This window comes from Neodiprion fabricii, chromosome 6 (genome assembly GCF_021155785.1).
Source record: "Neodiprion fabricii isolate iyNeoFabr1 chromosome 6, iyNeoFabr1.1, whole genome shotgun sequence".
NCBI classification, from domain to species: domain Eukaryota; kingdom Metazoa; phylum Arthropoda; class Insecta; order Hymenoptera; family Diprionidae; genus Neodiprion; species Neodiprion fabricii.
This window is the reverse complement of record NC_060244.1, coordinates 20,783,431-20,796,399: the sequence shown is the minus strand read 5'-3', so window position 1 is coordinate 20,796,399 and position 12,969 is coordinate 20,783,431. Positions and strand designations below refer to the sequence as shown.

The following is a 12,969-nucleotide window of genomic DNA, read 5'->3' as shown; positions in this document are numbered from 1 at the left end:
GTACGGGGGTAATTTTCCTCGGTTCTTCGAGTCTTAATCCGCAGTAAGCTAACAAGGAAAAGTGAAATTCCAACGGGGGTGGCAGGCAGAAAAGGCACGACCATTACGGCTGAAACAGTGATGAATTACCCTCGAGGAGGAAAAATTGGTAGCAGAAGGAAGCGGCGCGTTCGATGGAAGCAAAGGCTTGCACTTCAAAGTCGAATCGGCCACCGGTGCCGCTGGCAAGTCGCGGACTATTTCGGTCCGAAAGGCCCCCGATGCCTTTCGGCAAGTTTGTCACGTACCCGGTGTACCCCGGGCACATTATCCGCGGTATTATCGTCTTAGCAAAGAGCTGATACGCCGTTCTGAGCGTCCTCTGCATTAGTCCGCCGGTTCCACGGCCTCGACGACTTACGAAGATTCGTTACCGTTGAGCGCTAATGAGTCGGCTGCTTTGACCTCCGGGAAAAGGTATTATGTTTAACATTAGCCGGTGTATGTACACTCGGAGTCCTCGTCACCCGTAACTTCGCGTGTGTGAAATTCTCGAGGAATCTCCGTCTGTGTGGGTGTCGGCAATAATTAATTTCTAAGGCTCTTTGATCTGTCCCTGACACCTCCTCGCCGCCCTTTCACACACGGAGGAGCTGTTTCGCGTGTGCTCGTGACATTGCTCCCGTGTAATTATTTCATTTTCAACCCCACGCGGTTATTTTGTTGTTTTTTTTTTTCTTTTTTTTTGTTTATGTAGTACTTAAAATTGACACATGGTTCGGCTTGAGCGGGTTTTCTGGACGATTTCGATGTTGACGGATACGTATATCTTTGGATTTCAGAGTCCATGTATCTCAAACGCGAAAAAGGGCTCAACACTCCCATTCTGCAATTCTGAAATGTCATGAAGTCTACGAATTTACTATTGCGATTTCGTAAAATTTGTGCCATTTCTTTGTTTCTGCGTCAAATGAAAATGTGTTGGGAGTATTTTTGTTCTCAATTACGTATAGAATGGGGCTGTTATGCTCTTTTTCACGTTTGCGATACGTGGAGTTCGATATTTGGAGATATATACGTCCAAATCGACCAGGGCTTAATTCTGTACTCACCCTGATAATCACACTGAAGCCTACTTTGGATTTCTGTAAATTTTTGGTCGTTTCATGTCAAAAACGTTGGGGATGTGAAACAACAACGTCGACTCGAAAAAAAAATCATTTTTCGTCAAATCAAAGTCTGAATTCTGGTCTTACGTATGAACAACAATCTTCTGCTAAATTGCGGTGAAATGAGAGAGAACACTGTGTACAAAAAAAAAAAAAAAAAAGCGTGCGAAACCCTTGAGAATCGCTGCTCCTCGTGCTTTCTCACGTTTTGGGAATTTCTACTTATTTCACAAAGCTATCGTTTGGAATTCCTCATAGCGTTCGACGAAGGCTAGCTAAGAACCTTCTCTCGTTTTTTTTTTTTTGTTTTTTTTTTTTTTTTTTTTACCAAAACCCGTGACCCAGGATCTCAAGTGGGTACCAGAAACGTTCTGGAATGGAATTACCAAGCCGTACATGTGTGCATGTACCAGTCTACAGTCGCGCCGTAAAAATTGAAACCCGATTTATCAACTAGCTCATCATTTACACCGGCCTCCAGGCAGCTCCAGGCTCCCTAATATTCCCGGCACGTGCGAACCTTTCCCTTCTCGAAGAATGAATTCTCTACCGAATCGCGCCTCGTGCGTTTAAGGTGTTTCACAGCACCTCTTTATACACTTCGAGAATACCTATAGCTACGTGAAAGAAAATTCACTACGTACGATCCGAAAAGGGATCAGGCGTCGATAGCTAAACAAACAATCTTCCGATTTTCAATCCCAGAGTTCAGAGTACAAGCTTATCTGCTTTTCAAATTTTCACGACACTCTTTACAATGTCGAACGTACAAAAATCTGTAGACCAATCCAATTTATTGTAGTGAATTTATATAAGTATATAAGTAAATTTTCTTAACAGCTACATATTTTTTCATACTCAATTCCAGTTTCTTAATTCTTGCAGTTGAATCAAGAAATTTTTCAAGAAGGTTTTTAGACTCGTCAAAATTCTCGACAGCTTGTTAGATTATTCTGTATATTAAAAAAAATTTGCTTTCTTTCATGTTAGCACATTTTGAGCCACGGAACAAAATTTCAATGCAATTTCCCACGAATTTGTATAAAATTTTTCTCTACTCGTACGAAGTTTAAAATTTTCACAAAAATATTTCGCCGATGATGTCGGGGATGATCATTTCGCGTTTCTCTGTTTTTCCGCGAGGAATCGCGATTCCGGCGATTCGCGTTGTACCAATGGCAAATGGCAAATGGCAAGGTGTGAGGCCTGAGTGGAGCAGGCAAAGCACGTGACGACGTTTGCCCGCAAGCTCGACCCAGCTCGCTTAGCGCCGTATAAAGTTCCTTGTTATTCCATTCACCCGCTCGAAGTGCCATTTTCTGTCCCGTCTCGTCCCGTCCTCTCGTCTCCTATCACCCCCTTTCTTTCTCTCTGCCAACTATTTTCTCGCGCGAAGCGACAAGCGTCTCTAGTTCCTCGTCTCATCTTGTTAGCGCGAACGTAAACGTTGCCCCGTAAACCAACCAAGTTGCTTTATTCCGCAGTATCTATACCTAACACCATCTCCCCAGCACTTCTTCAAGAGACGTCAACTCAAGCTGCAGTTCCAGACCCGTCAGTCGCTGCAGTTTAAATGGGATGAAAATTGCCTTTGTCGCGATTCGACGGAATTCAACAGAGGTCTTAATTCCACCTTCGTTATACACTCCTACTCTTCAATTCTTTCGATACCGAAACTTGTTCCAAACACTTTTGGCCGAATAAAATAACTTTTCAATTCCGGCTTTTGACTTCAGATCAAATTGCTCACCCTCCCCGCGTTGCGAACACCGAATTATTTCCGCGATTCTGCGCAATGTTTACTTGTCTGCCGTACCGCGATCCATTGGTCGAGTGAGTAGGTACCCACTCGTTAAACGCTCCACGAACGTATTATCCAATGTATAGCTGCAACGCGAGCTCAGCACATGGCCATTGTGTACGCGCGCGAAGGTCCAGCGAGGAAACGTGGTCGATTAGCAATTTGTGTCTTCCTGTGTCAAAGTGGGCCACTAATCTTGCCTTTGGTCCAGTCGGCCGGCACAAACGGACCGACGAGGCGACGGACGGACGGCTCAATCTCTCTAAAAGATGCGGTGACGTTGATAGTCGGGTGCAGCGGAGTGAAGCTGAAGCGGGAAAATTGCCCCTTGGCGTAACCCGGAGAGGGAAAATATGGATCAGATAGGAACGGTAGAGATTTCGCCCCTTTTTGATCTTTCGCTAAAATACTTGACCGGTGGCACGAAGGCGCAGCGGACTGCCTAGTTCGTTCGACTCGCGACCTCTCGAGACGAAAGAGTCTCTTGGTTATTGCTGTCCGAACGAGATAACTTGGTAACAGTAGAAATAAAGCCGGGAGAGCAAAACTCGGCGTCTGCAGAAAGCGTTTGTATACACACGTATACGTGCTTCGTTGGTAACACGCCTGACTCTACACTTCCCGTTTTCGGCCGGCGCCGAGGAGTCGAGATATAACCAGCCGATCGGAGATATTGGACGTCGGTGATCGTAACGAGGATTTAATAAAAATTTCAGAACTCTAAGACAGTGTGCCCGTGTCTGTGCGATGTATAGACGCGCGGCTTACCGTGCAGCGACCATATATCCGGATGCTTTTCTATCAACGGCGCGAAGAGAGACCCGCGTCGCCAGTTTTATACCCTTTCTTATTCCCTCATAACAGTCGGTGTCCGTATTATCCCGCGACCATGGCCCGTGAGCCGGTAAGATTTTTCGGATCGCTTACAGTGATATACGACGAAAGACTTCACACGGAGATTGCGAGGAAAGGTTGAGGTCAAGGCGACGTTAAGGTCGTGAGATATTCGGCTCCAATCTGATTCCGACCTCGCGTCCTCCGGTTTTTATACATCGGATCTATCGCGCCATATGAGAATTTTTAAGGTGTGACCATGGGATGGAAGAATCGCGAAGGTGTCGGAAGTGCTCTCGCACCGTGCTCGGTTCGATCAATCGCTGAATCTTGAAACTGGCAGTTACTTACCGCCAGAAAAGTATTCTGCTTCATTCTTTCACCGACACTTTAAGACATTGAATATGTTTCATAAGGATATTCACAAAAGGTATTCATAAAACGTCAGCTATCGAAGATGGACGTTGACGGAGGGACTTTTGGACGGAAAACTTTGGTTGACGGGACATCCAGTCGAGATCCGGCGAGGAATTCAGTCGGTCTGGCGTCGTTTGAGCCGGGCTCCTCGGACAGTTTGGGTCCTTTTAAGGCTGAAGCGCCCTCGATACCGGGTTCACAAACACCCAGATGCGCAGGGCACTCTTCACACGTAGCTACGGGTACAACGGAGAAATACACGATGCTCGGTGGCAGGGAGGGTGCGCACAATCAGCCCGCAGTGATTGAGGCTTTGAGGGTAGCAGGAGCAGTCTGGCTCTCGGCAGCACTCGTTCAAGTCTCACGCTTTTCAGGGACCCAAGGAATTTTCGATCGACCAGTGTGTCGTATACACCGCGGTACGCGCGTGTACGATTCGAACGACAAAATCCATCGAGCCTTTGCGAACCTTTGTCATCGGGTTTGTCGGATTGCGTTCCTCCTCTCCGGCCGAGGATCTCGACGCTGCCTGCCTTTTCGCTTCTTTCGTACCTTCACACGCACCTTGAAGCACCGCGTACAATACCTCTACTCTTTGCCCTCGCGTACGGAAAAATCTCGCAGAACTCTAGGGTGATTAGAATTCGAGTTCCGCGACGTTGAGCAAGCATTTTAAGGGTGTGCACCGTGCACTGTACGGATATAATGGCAATGGCTCCAGTACCAGTGGAAGACTTTGCAGTGATTATAGAGACGTACGTTTTGGGCCTGCACTAGTGTGATAATAAGGGCCAAATGATCTACTCGAGAGATCTTTTGACCATTTCCTGTCTCGCAGACTAGGCTCAAATCGTCCCAGAGACATGGAGCATAAGAGGCTGAACGGATGCTGTCTTGGCATAGGATCATCGCTCTCTCTCTTCCTCTCACGTTTTCGTCCTCGTCATTCTCCGGGTTTCATCTGTCTCTCTCTCTCTCACTCTCTCACTCACTGGGTTGTTCGTTCTTTCTATTATTCCTCCTCGCCCCGTCTCCCCCTGCTCCAATTACGAAGAGGAATGCTCATTTGGTCCGCGGCAGGGGACCGGTAATGGCCAGCGTCCACTTCAAACTATTATCAACCGTCTGCCCACCGGACCACTCCGAATTTTTAATCTAACTCTCAGGTGACTAACCTCGGCACGGTCACCGGCTGTACCGTGACGTCTAAAATTCACCCCGTGAGTTAAAACGACGAAAGTGTCTGCACGGCGTCGAGTTTTCGACCTAATCGGGCTCGAGACAGGAAACGCAGACGATTTGTGAATCGGATGGCGGAGAGGATACGCTCGAGTGATTCGGAACCGTGTGATCCTCTCTCGCCGAAGGCCGAGGAGAACTCCAACGCGTCTATGGCCTTGGGTCATACGAACCTGCAGGGCTCTGGAAGTTAATGGCTGGAGGAGCGCGGGGTGCGGTAGAAAGGTCGTAGCCGTGGTTCCCGGTTCCCACCGCCTCCCGGTGCGACGCCCTGCAGGATCGGGATCGGTGAATGCCTATCGAGAGCCGGCGAGGAGGTGAACAAAGAGCGCACTGCGGGCCTCGGTGAGTTTAGCCGTTCGTTAACTGGTTCTCTTTACCATACGGAGCTGGGAGCGGAAGAGGATCATCGGGTCAAAGTTTGCGCGAGGTTATATCCACGGGCGAAGAGGAAGCGAGGCGAGGCCGAATGGTAACGCCGACCACGGCTCGTCGCGTGGTCGCTTTTTTCACCCGGAGAATAAGAAGAGGAAGAAGGAGTGGATGTATCGAGCCGGGATCCAGACCCGCGGCTTCGGCCGGACGGTGGAATGTCGAGTATAAATGTAAAGATATTAGTCAACCGGGAGGCGAGTGCCGAGGGAAAGGAAAGTAGCTCCTAGATGGATGAGCACTGCGCACGCTATACGCTAATAGAAACCTAATGTCTATAACTAATGTCTCTTATACGTATACCTTCCTTCACCGGCCATCCACCTTTATCTGGACGACTACGTCCGCGTCCAACATCGTGAAAAAGACGCGGTACAACATCGCCGGTAACCTCCGTTCGTCTCCATCCTGGGACATGTTGGATGGTAGCTGGAAGCAGCAGGGCGCGAGGCAATTACAGGAACCGTCGAACGACCGCCGCGGTGTCAATATAGACAAATTTTCATTCTTCACCCGTGACGCTAGCTTCGTTGGAGTAATCCGTGTAATTGGTTGATTTTATCTATTCGAGATTTCACTCGGCATTGGTCGATATCTTTCGACTACGAAACCGGCGCTCATTATCCGCATCGATGAAAATTCTCGAGCACGGTACAACTGAGTGAGTTACACGCGGGATTCAGAATCCCCGAGTGCATCCATTACACGCATTACGCATCCACCTATGCATTACCAGGCGAGATTAATCATACGGCATAACGCTGCGCGAGCGATCGGATGCGCTGCTAACTTAATCAAAACTGATCGTACAACCCGCGAGAGCATTATAATATCCCTACCTATGCACGGGATCGGTGAAGCAATAAGTATACGACGCGTGTAATGCAAAACAAAACCAAAAAAAAGAAAAAAAAAAACAACTCGCTTGATGCACAATGGAAGGAGGAGGAGAAGAAGAAAACGCTATTGCAGCTTGGAAGACACTACTTTGAGGTGACTTAAATTTTCGTCGCCTGAAACGGTAATTAACGTACCAAAATTGTTTAAAAGCTAGAAAATAAGTTTCTTTCCGGCTAGTCCAAAGTGCGGAATCGCAAGGCTACGGTGAAAAATTATAACGCTCGTGGTTTTAGTTTCGATTAGAGTTGAGGAACCGTATGGGTACCACGGCCGAAAAAAATTCCGTGAATTTCAATGTTTTTAACACATTCCGAGAATGGTATTAAATGGAAATTGTGGCGAGGTTCGGGCGCATACTTTGGTATTCGAGATGGTCGTACGTGCCGTATCCATAATTCCGGGAATATCTTGCTTTCGCCGTCCTATTTCAACGCGCAGTTTCCAGGGTAGGTACGTGTAGACAGGGTACCATGTACGCATGTGCGCACGTGTGTCTCTCTGTATAGACGGAGGGTAGGCAGAAGTATGTTCTTTGCTACACATTAGGGGAGGATCCCGGTGGCAGGCAAGCAGGTAGCTAGACAGACCGAAAGACGGACGGATGGACGGACAGACAGGCCCTCCATACATTATCCATGGGCATGCCGCGTACGGTGTAACGGGTGTCCTGAAAACGCACCTTCGAAGTATTACATCCCTGGAAAGTTGGCGATCACGTGTCAAGTTTCTTTACTCTCGTTTACAGGGGGGGGTAAAAATGTACGTCGATCAGGAAACGGCGAAGTTACGATATCAAATTTTCAATCACGCGAATATGTATTTCAGAAAATTGTTGAAGCGTCGACGGGTCAAAGTATAGAACGCGACGATGTAGAAACGTCGGAATAAATTTTGATTTTCACTATTTCACCTTCGTACGTTTTGTTTTTTTATACATATTTCGACATTTTATTGATTCGATATTCCATTGCACAGATTTCCGCGTTTTCGAAAACTCGACATCGTGACCCTTCTGTTCTCCAATCTTTCAATATTTTTACCCGAATCCTATTTTTTCTACCACAGTAAGCCAGTATAGCAAACTCGATGGTTTTGATCCCAATTCAAACAAACTCTTCGATTCTTCTTTTGATCGTTGATTTTCGAGGCGATTGAAATGATTTTTCGGAGCCCCCGTTATACGCGACGTTCGTTCCAGTAGCAGGGGGGAAAATCCCCGAGACCCTGGATGGCTGACAAGGGTGAGCATAACGCGGTAACCGTTTGGAACAGTCAAATATTTGAGCCCAGCCTTTGGTGTGTTATAATATGAATGTTACAATGGTGTTTTAGGAGTTTAAACGCGAGGTCTGTAGAGTGACGGTTTCCCGTCGATATCCCGATCTCCTTGGCTATGCAAAGAGCCCTAAGGGGAGGCTCGCATAAACTCCATAAAATTTGATCGAGATTTCAGTACCGCGTTGGCCTCGTTTTTTGCCAAATACGGTGTGTCTAACGGGTAGAAGCTGCGTACAAGGTAAAGAGGGATCGGTTGAACCGAGGCTTAAAACGTACATAAGCTGATTTCCTCCCCGCCCCCTCGTAATTCCGCGAACAATAAATTCATCCCCCTGCAGGAATCTCAACTCTCAACTCTCGGCTGTACTTTCGTCGCAACGCTCGCCGCCACGGTTACACCGCGAGCAAAGTGAAACAGGGATCTATAGGACGGTATAAAAGCGGCAAGCGGGGGTGGCGGAAAATCCGCTTGTGGGCCGTTACAAACAAATTAAACTTCTTTTATACCGATCCACCCTGGCTTTCTGGCATTTTGCAACGTCTCTGAACTTTGCAGTTACTCCGAACCCTGCGGAATCCTCCTCGGCGTTATACTGCGGCACAAAACCGGTGACTAAATCTTTGGGAATTGTCTCAAACGCTCTGTAAGTAGAATCGGACGTTTGAGCTGCGTTTTCGGTCTTGCACGGACGGAAGTTAAAATTCACCGTCCCGCTACGCGATCGCTCTGTTCGAATTCTCGATGATTCATTCGCAACTGGAATTTGCTTCTTGCGGAGGGTTTTCAGCCACTTTGCTGGAAGACCTTCCTCTTTTCAGGTAGCACGCTTTTACTCCCCCCCCCCCCCTCCGCTTCCTCCTCCTCACCATTTCCCCGCGCCGTTATCAGCGCTGCAGGTTTTTCACCGCCGATCCTCGATTGCCTCGATCGACCGAGCGACGCGATTACCTGGAAAGCAATATTCCGGAACGCGATAAGAACGGACCGTCTGCAAAGGAAATCCGCTTTTTCCTCTGGTAAAATGGTTGAAAGTACTTTACCTCGACGAAGCTCGTCGACAGAGCCATTGAGGCGAAGTCGGACCGTAACGAACGGACTTCGGGCGACCAGCGCCGATCCGGTTGTCTGTATCAAGGATTCGATAAAGAATTTGCCGCTGCTTGGTTCAATGGAAAAGCAACGGGGTCTATAAATACCCCTACGAAAGTCCATACAAGGCCTTCGGGGGCATGTATCGCATCACCGTATCAAAATTAATCCCGCAATGGCGCAGATGTTCTTATATCGGTCCGTTGCATCCCTTCGCCGAACGCGATTTTACTCCTTGCGTAGCCCCGCTTTCACGGCTCTACGGCAATTATTTCACCCCTAAATCGGGGGTGTGACGGGATGTGCAACGTCGGTTTACCGCCGCCTCTTAATTGCGCAGAAACATCTGCGAAAACAAGAAGACGCCTCTCAGCCCTGCAAGGGACGATAAAACTGCGTCTGCAGGGCGACGGCTCGAGGATTCCACGAAGCGAAACTGTCCGTTCGGTCGAGTCTCTTAATTGGAGCTCAGAAGGGATTTATCTCGCCGGAATTATTTTCTTCCCCCGATTTTTTCCCCGCGCACCGAAACCCGGACAGAAAGTCCTGCCGGCTCTATCGCGTACTTCCGTCGGGGATAATGATTCACGCCCGTTTTATATCATTACAAATCATGATGCATACACGTTCCGATTGCAGGATGCATCGCGGTGATATTTCAATTCCCTCTATTAGGTACAGCTCTTTTACTTGAAATTATACGTTTTTGTTTTTCCTTTTCCGTTTTTGTCTTCAGCTTCTTATTTTCGCTCTAGGTATAATACCTTACACTCTCGCACTCGCACACGCACAGAGTGAGGAGAGCTTGTGGGAAAGAAAACATTTCCAACCGTCGGACGTTGCAATTACGATGCACGATTACGATCACAATTACAATTATAGAATATACGGCAAAGTGTGCAATGCAATAATGACAAAATCACTAGGGGTAATGACCCAAAATTACATGGGTTTGTCTTGACCACGTAGCACGCGGTAATTACTTTGCTTCGCATGTATAGGTATGTGATACATAATACATGAATGCCTCTGTCCAACGACGATTATCGGATCCTCCGTTGCGCACTCCGCACCTGCGAATGAAAATAAAGGCCCTTAACGTCGTTCCTTTTGACGTTTTACTTTCAAAAAACGCTCCAAGGATTCTCTGCGACTCGTTATTATCTACTTCACGTCGCAGCACAGATACGCGTCGATGTTCCTGTTGGCTTGAAATATTCGTGTCCACAGCTCGCTGGTTAATTTAATACGCCGAAGAGCAGCCGACGAGGGGACGTAAAGCGAAATGGAAGAACTCTCGCACGCATCGTCGCGGCGTTGTATTATGGAAATTCAAACTCAGCTGTATAAAGTGAAATTTACCGCTAGCCGTCAATACGTCGACTTATTCGCATAAAATTGGCAAACTTACGACGAAAGAAAGCCGTTAAGACATTTTCACTCTACTCCTCTTCCTCCTCTTCTTCTTTTTTTCCCGCGACATGTCGCAAGCTTGCAATTTTTGCCATCCTTCACCTCCGCTTCTTACACCGACCTCGATGCAAACCGCGAAGAGAATTCGGAAAGATACGATCGACGAAAATCCATCGAGACTTCCTCGGCATCGAGGATCTTTCTCGGTCCCGTTCATATCGCGGCGGGCTTAAATCCCTCGGACTAATTGCGACGGAAAAATGGGGCAGGCGTAGCGGATTGAGTTAGGGATGGATGTTTAGGCTTAAAGGCCGTTTGTTTCGGAGCGAAGATATCTTATGACACGTTGGCCCCTCCCTAACGCTGTATAACCGACCGCGTCTCGTCCAGTTCGCCCGTTCCGTTTTCATCCTTCTGCCCATTACTTGCCCCTTCCTCTCCCGCACCATCAGTTCCCGGTGTAATTCCACCTCCGTGATTAATCCGTACTCACCTCGTCCCGAGGACCGGTTAAGGCGATAAAGAGAAGCCTCGGGAGAAAATTTTTCGCAAACATCTGTGCGGCGAGTCGTCACGTCGGTCCGGAGAAGAGCGGCAAAACAACCCCTTTTCCTAAACAAATACACCGGAAAGTTTGAGGTGGCGATGTTTGACCCACGATTCGGCTTTACTCCTACCCTAAGGTGAATTCGACGCAAAATTGTTTCGTTTCGAAGCTTGGTGCGGAAAACGGGAAATAACAGCTAATGCGTGTCTACTCGTTAGCGAGGATCGACGCCAACCTTTGACTTCCGCTCTTTCGACGCTCCGGGCGCATCGACGCCGCGACGAGATCGGAAGAACACCCTTTCTGCCTCGATTATTCTACTGACATTCGATACGGATTTGCGAAAAATTCTAACTCGTTGAACAACCGATGTACCTGGTGATCTTCTCTACTTTGTACGGTATTTACTGCAGCCCCTCTACAATGGTTTTATACCTCAATTCTATCAAAGTCACGCATCTGTTGCACCCGGGACATTAATCACGGTGCACAAATCGTGGCTCTCCTCCCGTACCTTTATCCTTAGTTACAACGGGGATTCCCGGCGTTAATTCATCGATGAAAGGAGTCAGCTAGGCTCCGATCTCTGCCCTTTGACGATGAAAGAGCTACTGCTGTTCGGGGGGATAAATCATTCCGGAGAATTTCTGTTATTACAGGTATTAAACATTAGTTGGGTCTCGCCCGTTTTGTAGACATATTTCCGTGGTAATCGATTTTCGAAATCTTTATATCACACCCGGTTCATCCGCGCTCAACTGTACGATTATTACAGAACCTGAACGGAGGGAAGAAGGAAAAATGCACGGCCAATTTATAGGTGTAATTAAGGCGCAATTAACACGTACCTGCATTATACATTGGTATTCTGCAGGATATACGCCTAATTGCCAAGTCTGAGCGGAGAGCCGGTTGATTACTGACAGGAATTATTACAGCGACGCGATTACCTCTCTTATGTTTGATAGCATTAACTGATCGTGTGAGAATTATTCTTTCGAACTCCGATGCGCCACCGATTAGCCAGAATTGCGATTAAAAAAAGTGTGATATAAATAACGACGCGTCGTCGACACGTGATTGTTAATGTTTTTCAAACGATCGACGGTAAATTCGAGCTTTGCTTAAATGCGAACTCTATATTTTAACAATCGGGGAAAACTTTTTACCGACCAAGTCTGAGCCACGAGAATCAGCCAGACGGATAGAGTTCGTTGACGGAAAAGGTACGAGCTGCGTCTCGCCGACATGATAATTGGACGCCTCGTTACTCCGCGTTACTTTCTGGTCTGAGCATCGCGGTAGGTTAACATCGCATAGGAGAAGCGTCATTTTTCAATGTGAGTCCGGGAGTTGCGCGACGGTGACGGCGACGCCGGGCGTCGGGGACCCAGAGGGCACTTCATTAACAAGAAAATGTGAGGAAAACCACGGTGAAAACCACCCATCCACCTAATGGGCGGATCTCGTCCCTTTCCTTCGTTCTACACTTTCCTTTGCCGACGCTTATTCGGAATATGCGCCAAAGAGTAGCCGCGGCGAACGTTTTCACCCGACTTTAACCCCCGGCCACCCTCCAACTTCTACCCTAGTCTCATGCTGTTGCCCCTGCTTCACAGCTTACACGCTGCTTGCAGTCCAAACCCCGTTTAAATTCACAGGGGCGTTAAGAACTTCATATCGCGGCACGTCTTCGCGGGATTAACAGAGATGAGCCAAATCCCACCCCTGCTGCAGTAATTGAAACCACACAATTATATCTATAAACAAAGGGATGGACTGTACATTGTTTATACATGTATCAAGAAAATAATACACCTCATACGTCACACGATATTATATTAGTAACGCGTTCAGGATCAGAGCCGGT

At 47.7% G+C, this 12,969-nt stretch overlaps 1 protein-coding gene across 4 annotated transcripts in view; it reads left to right on the top strand.

The window, feature by feature from the left end:
* LOC124184620 (protein slit) overlaps positions 1–12,969 on the top strand; it is a 199,949-nt gene that overhangs the window by 28,015 nt on the left and 158,965 nt on the right. The gene's annotated exons all lie outside the window — the stretch shown is intronic.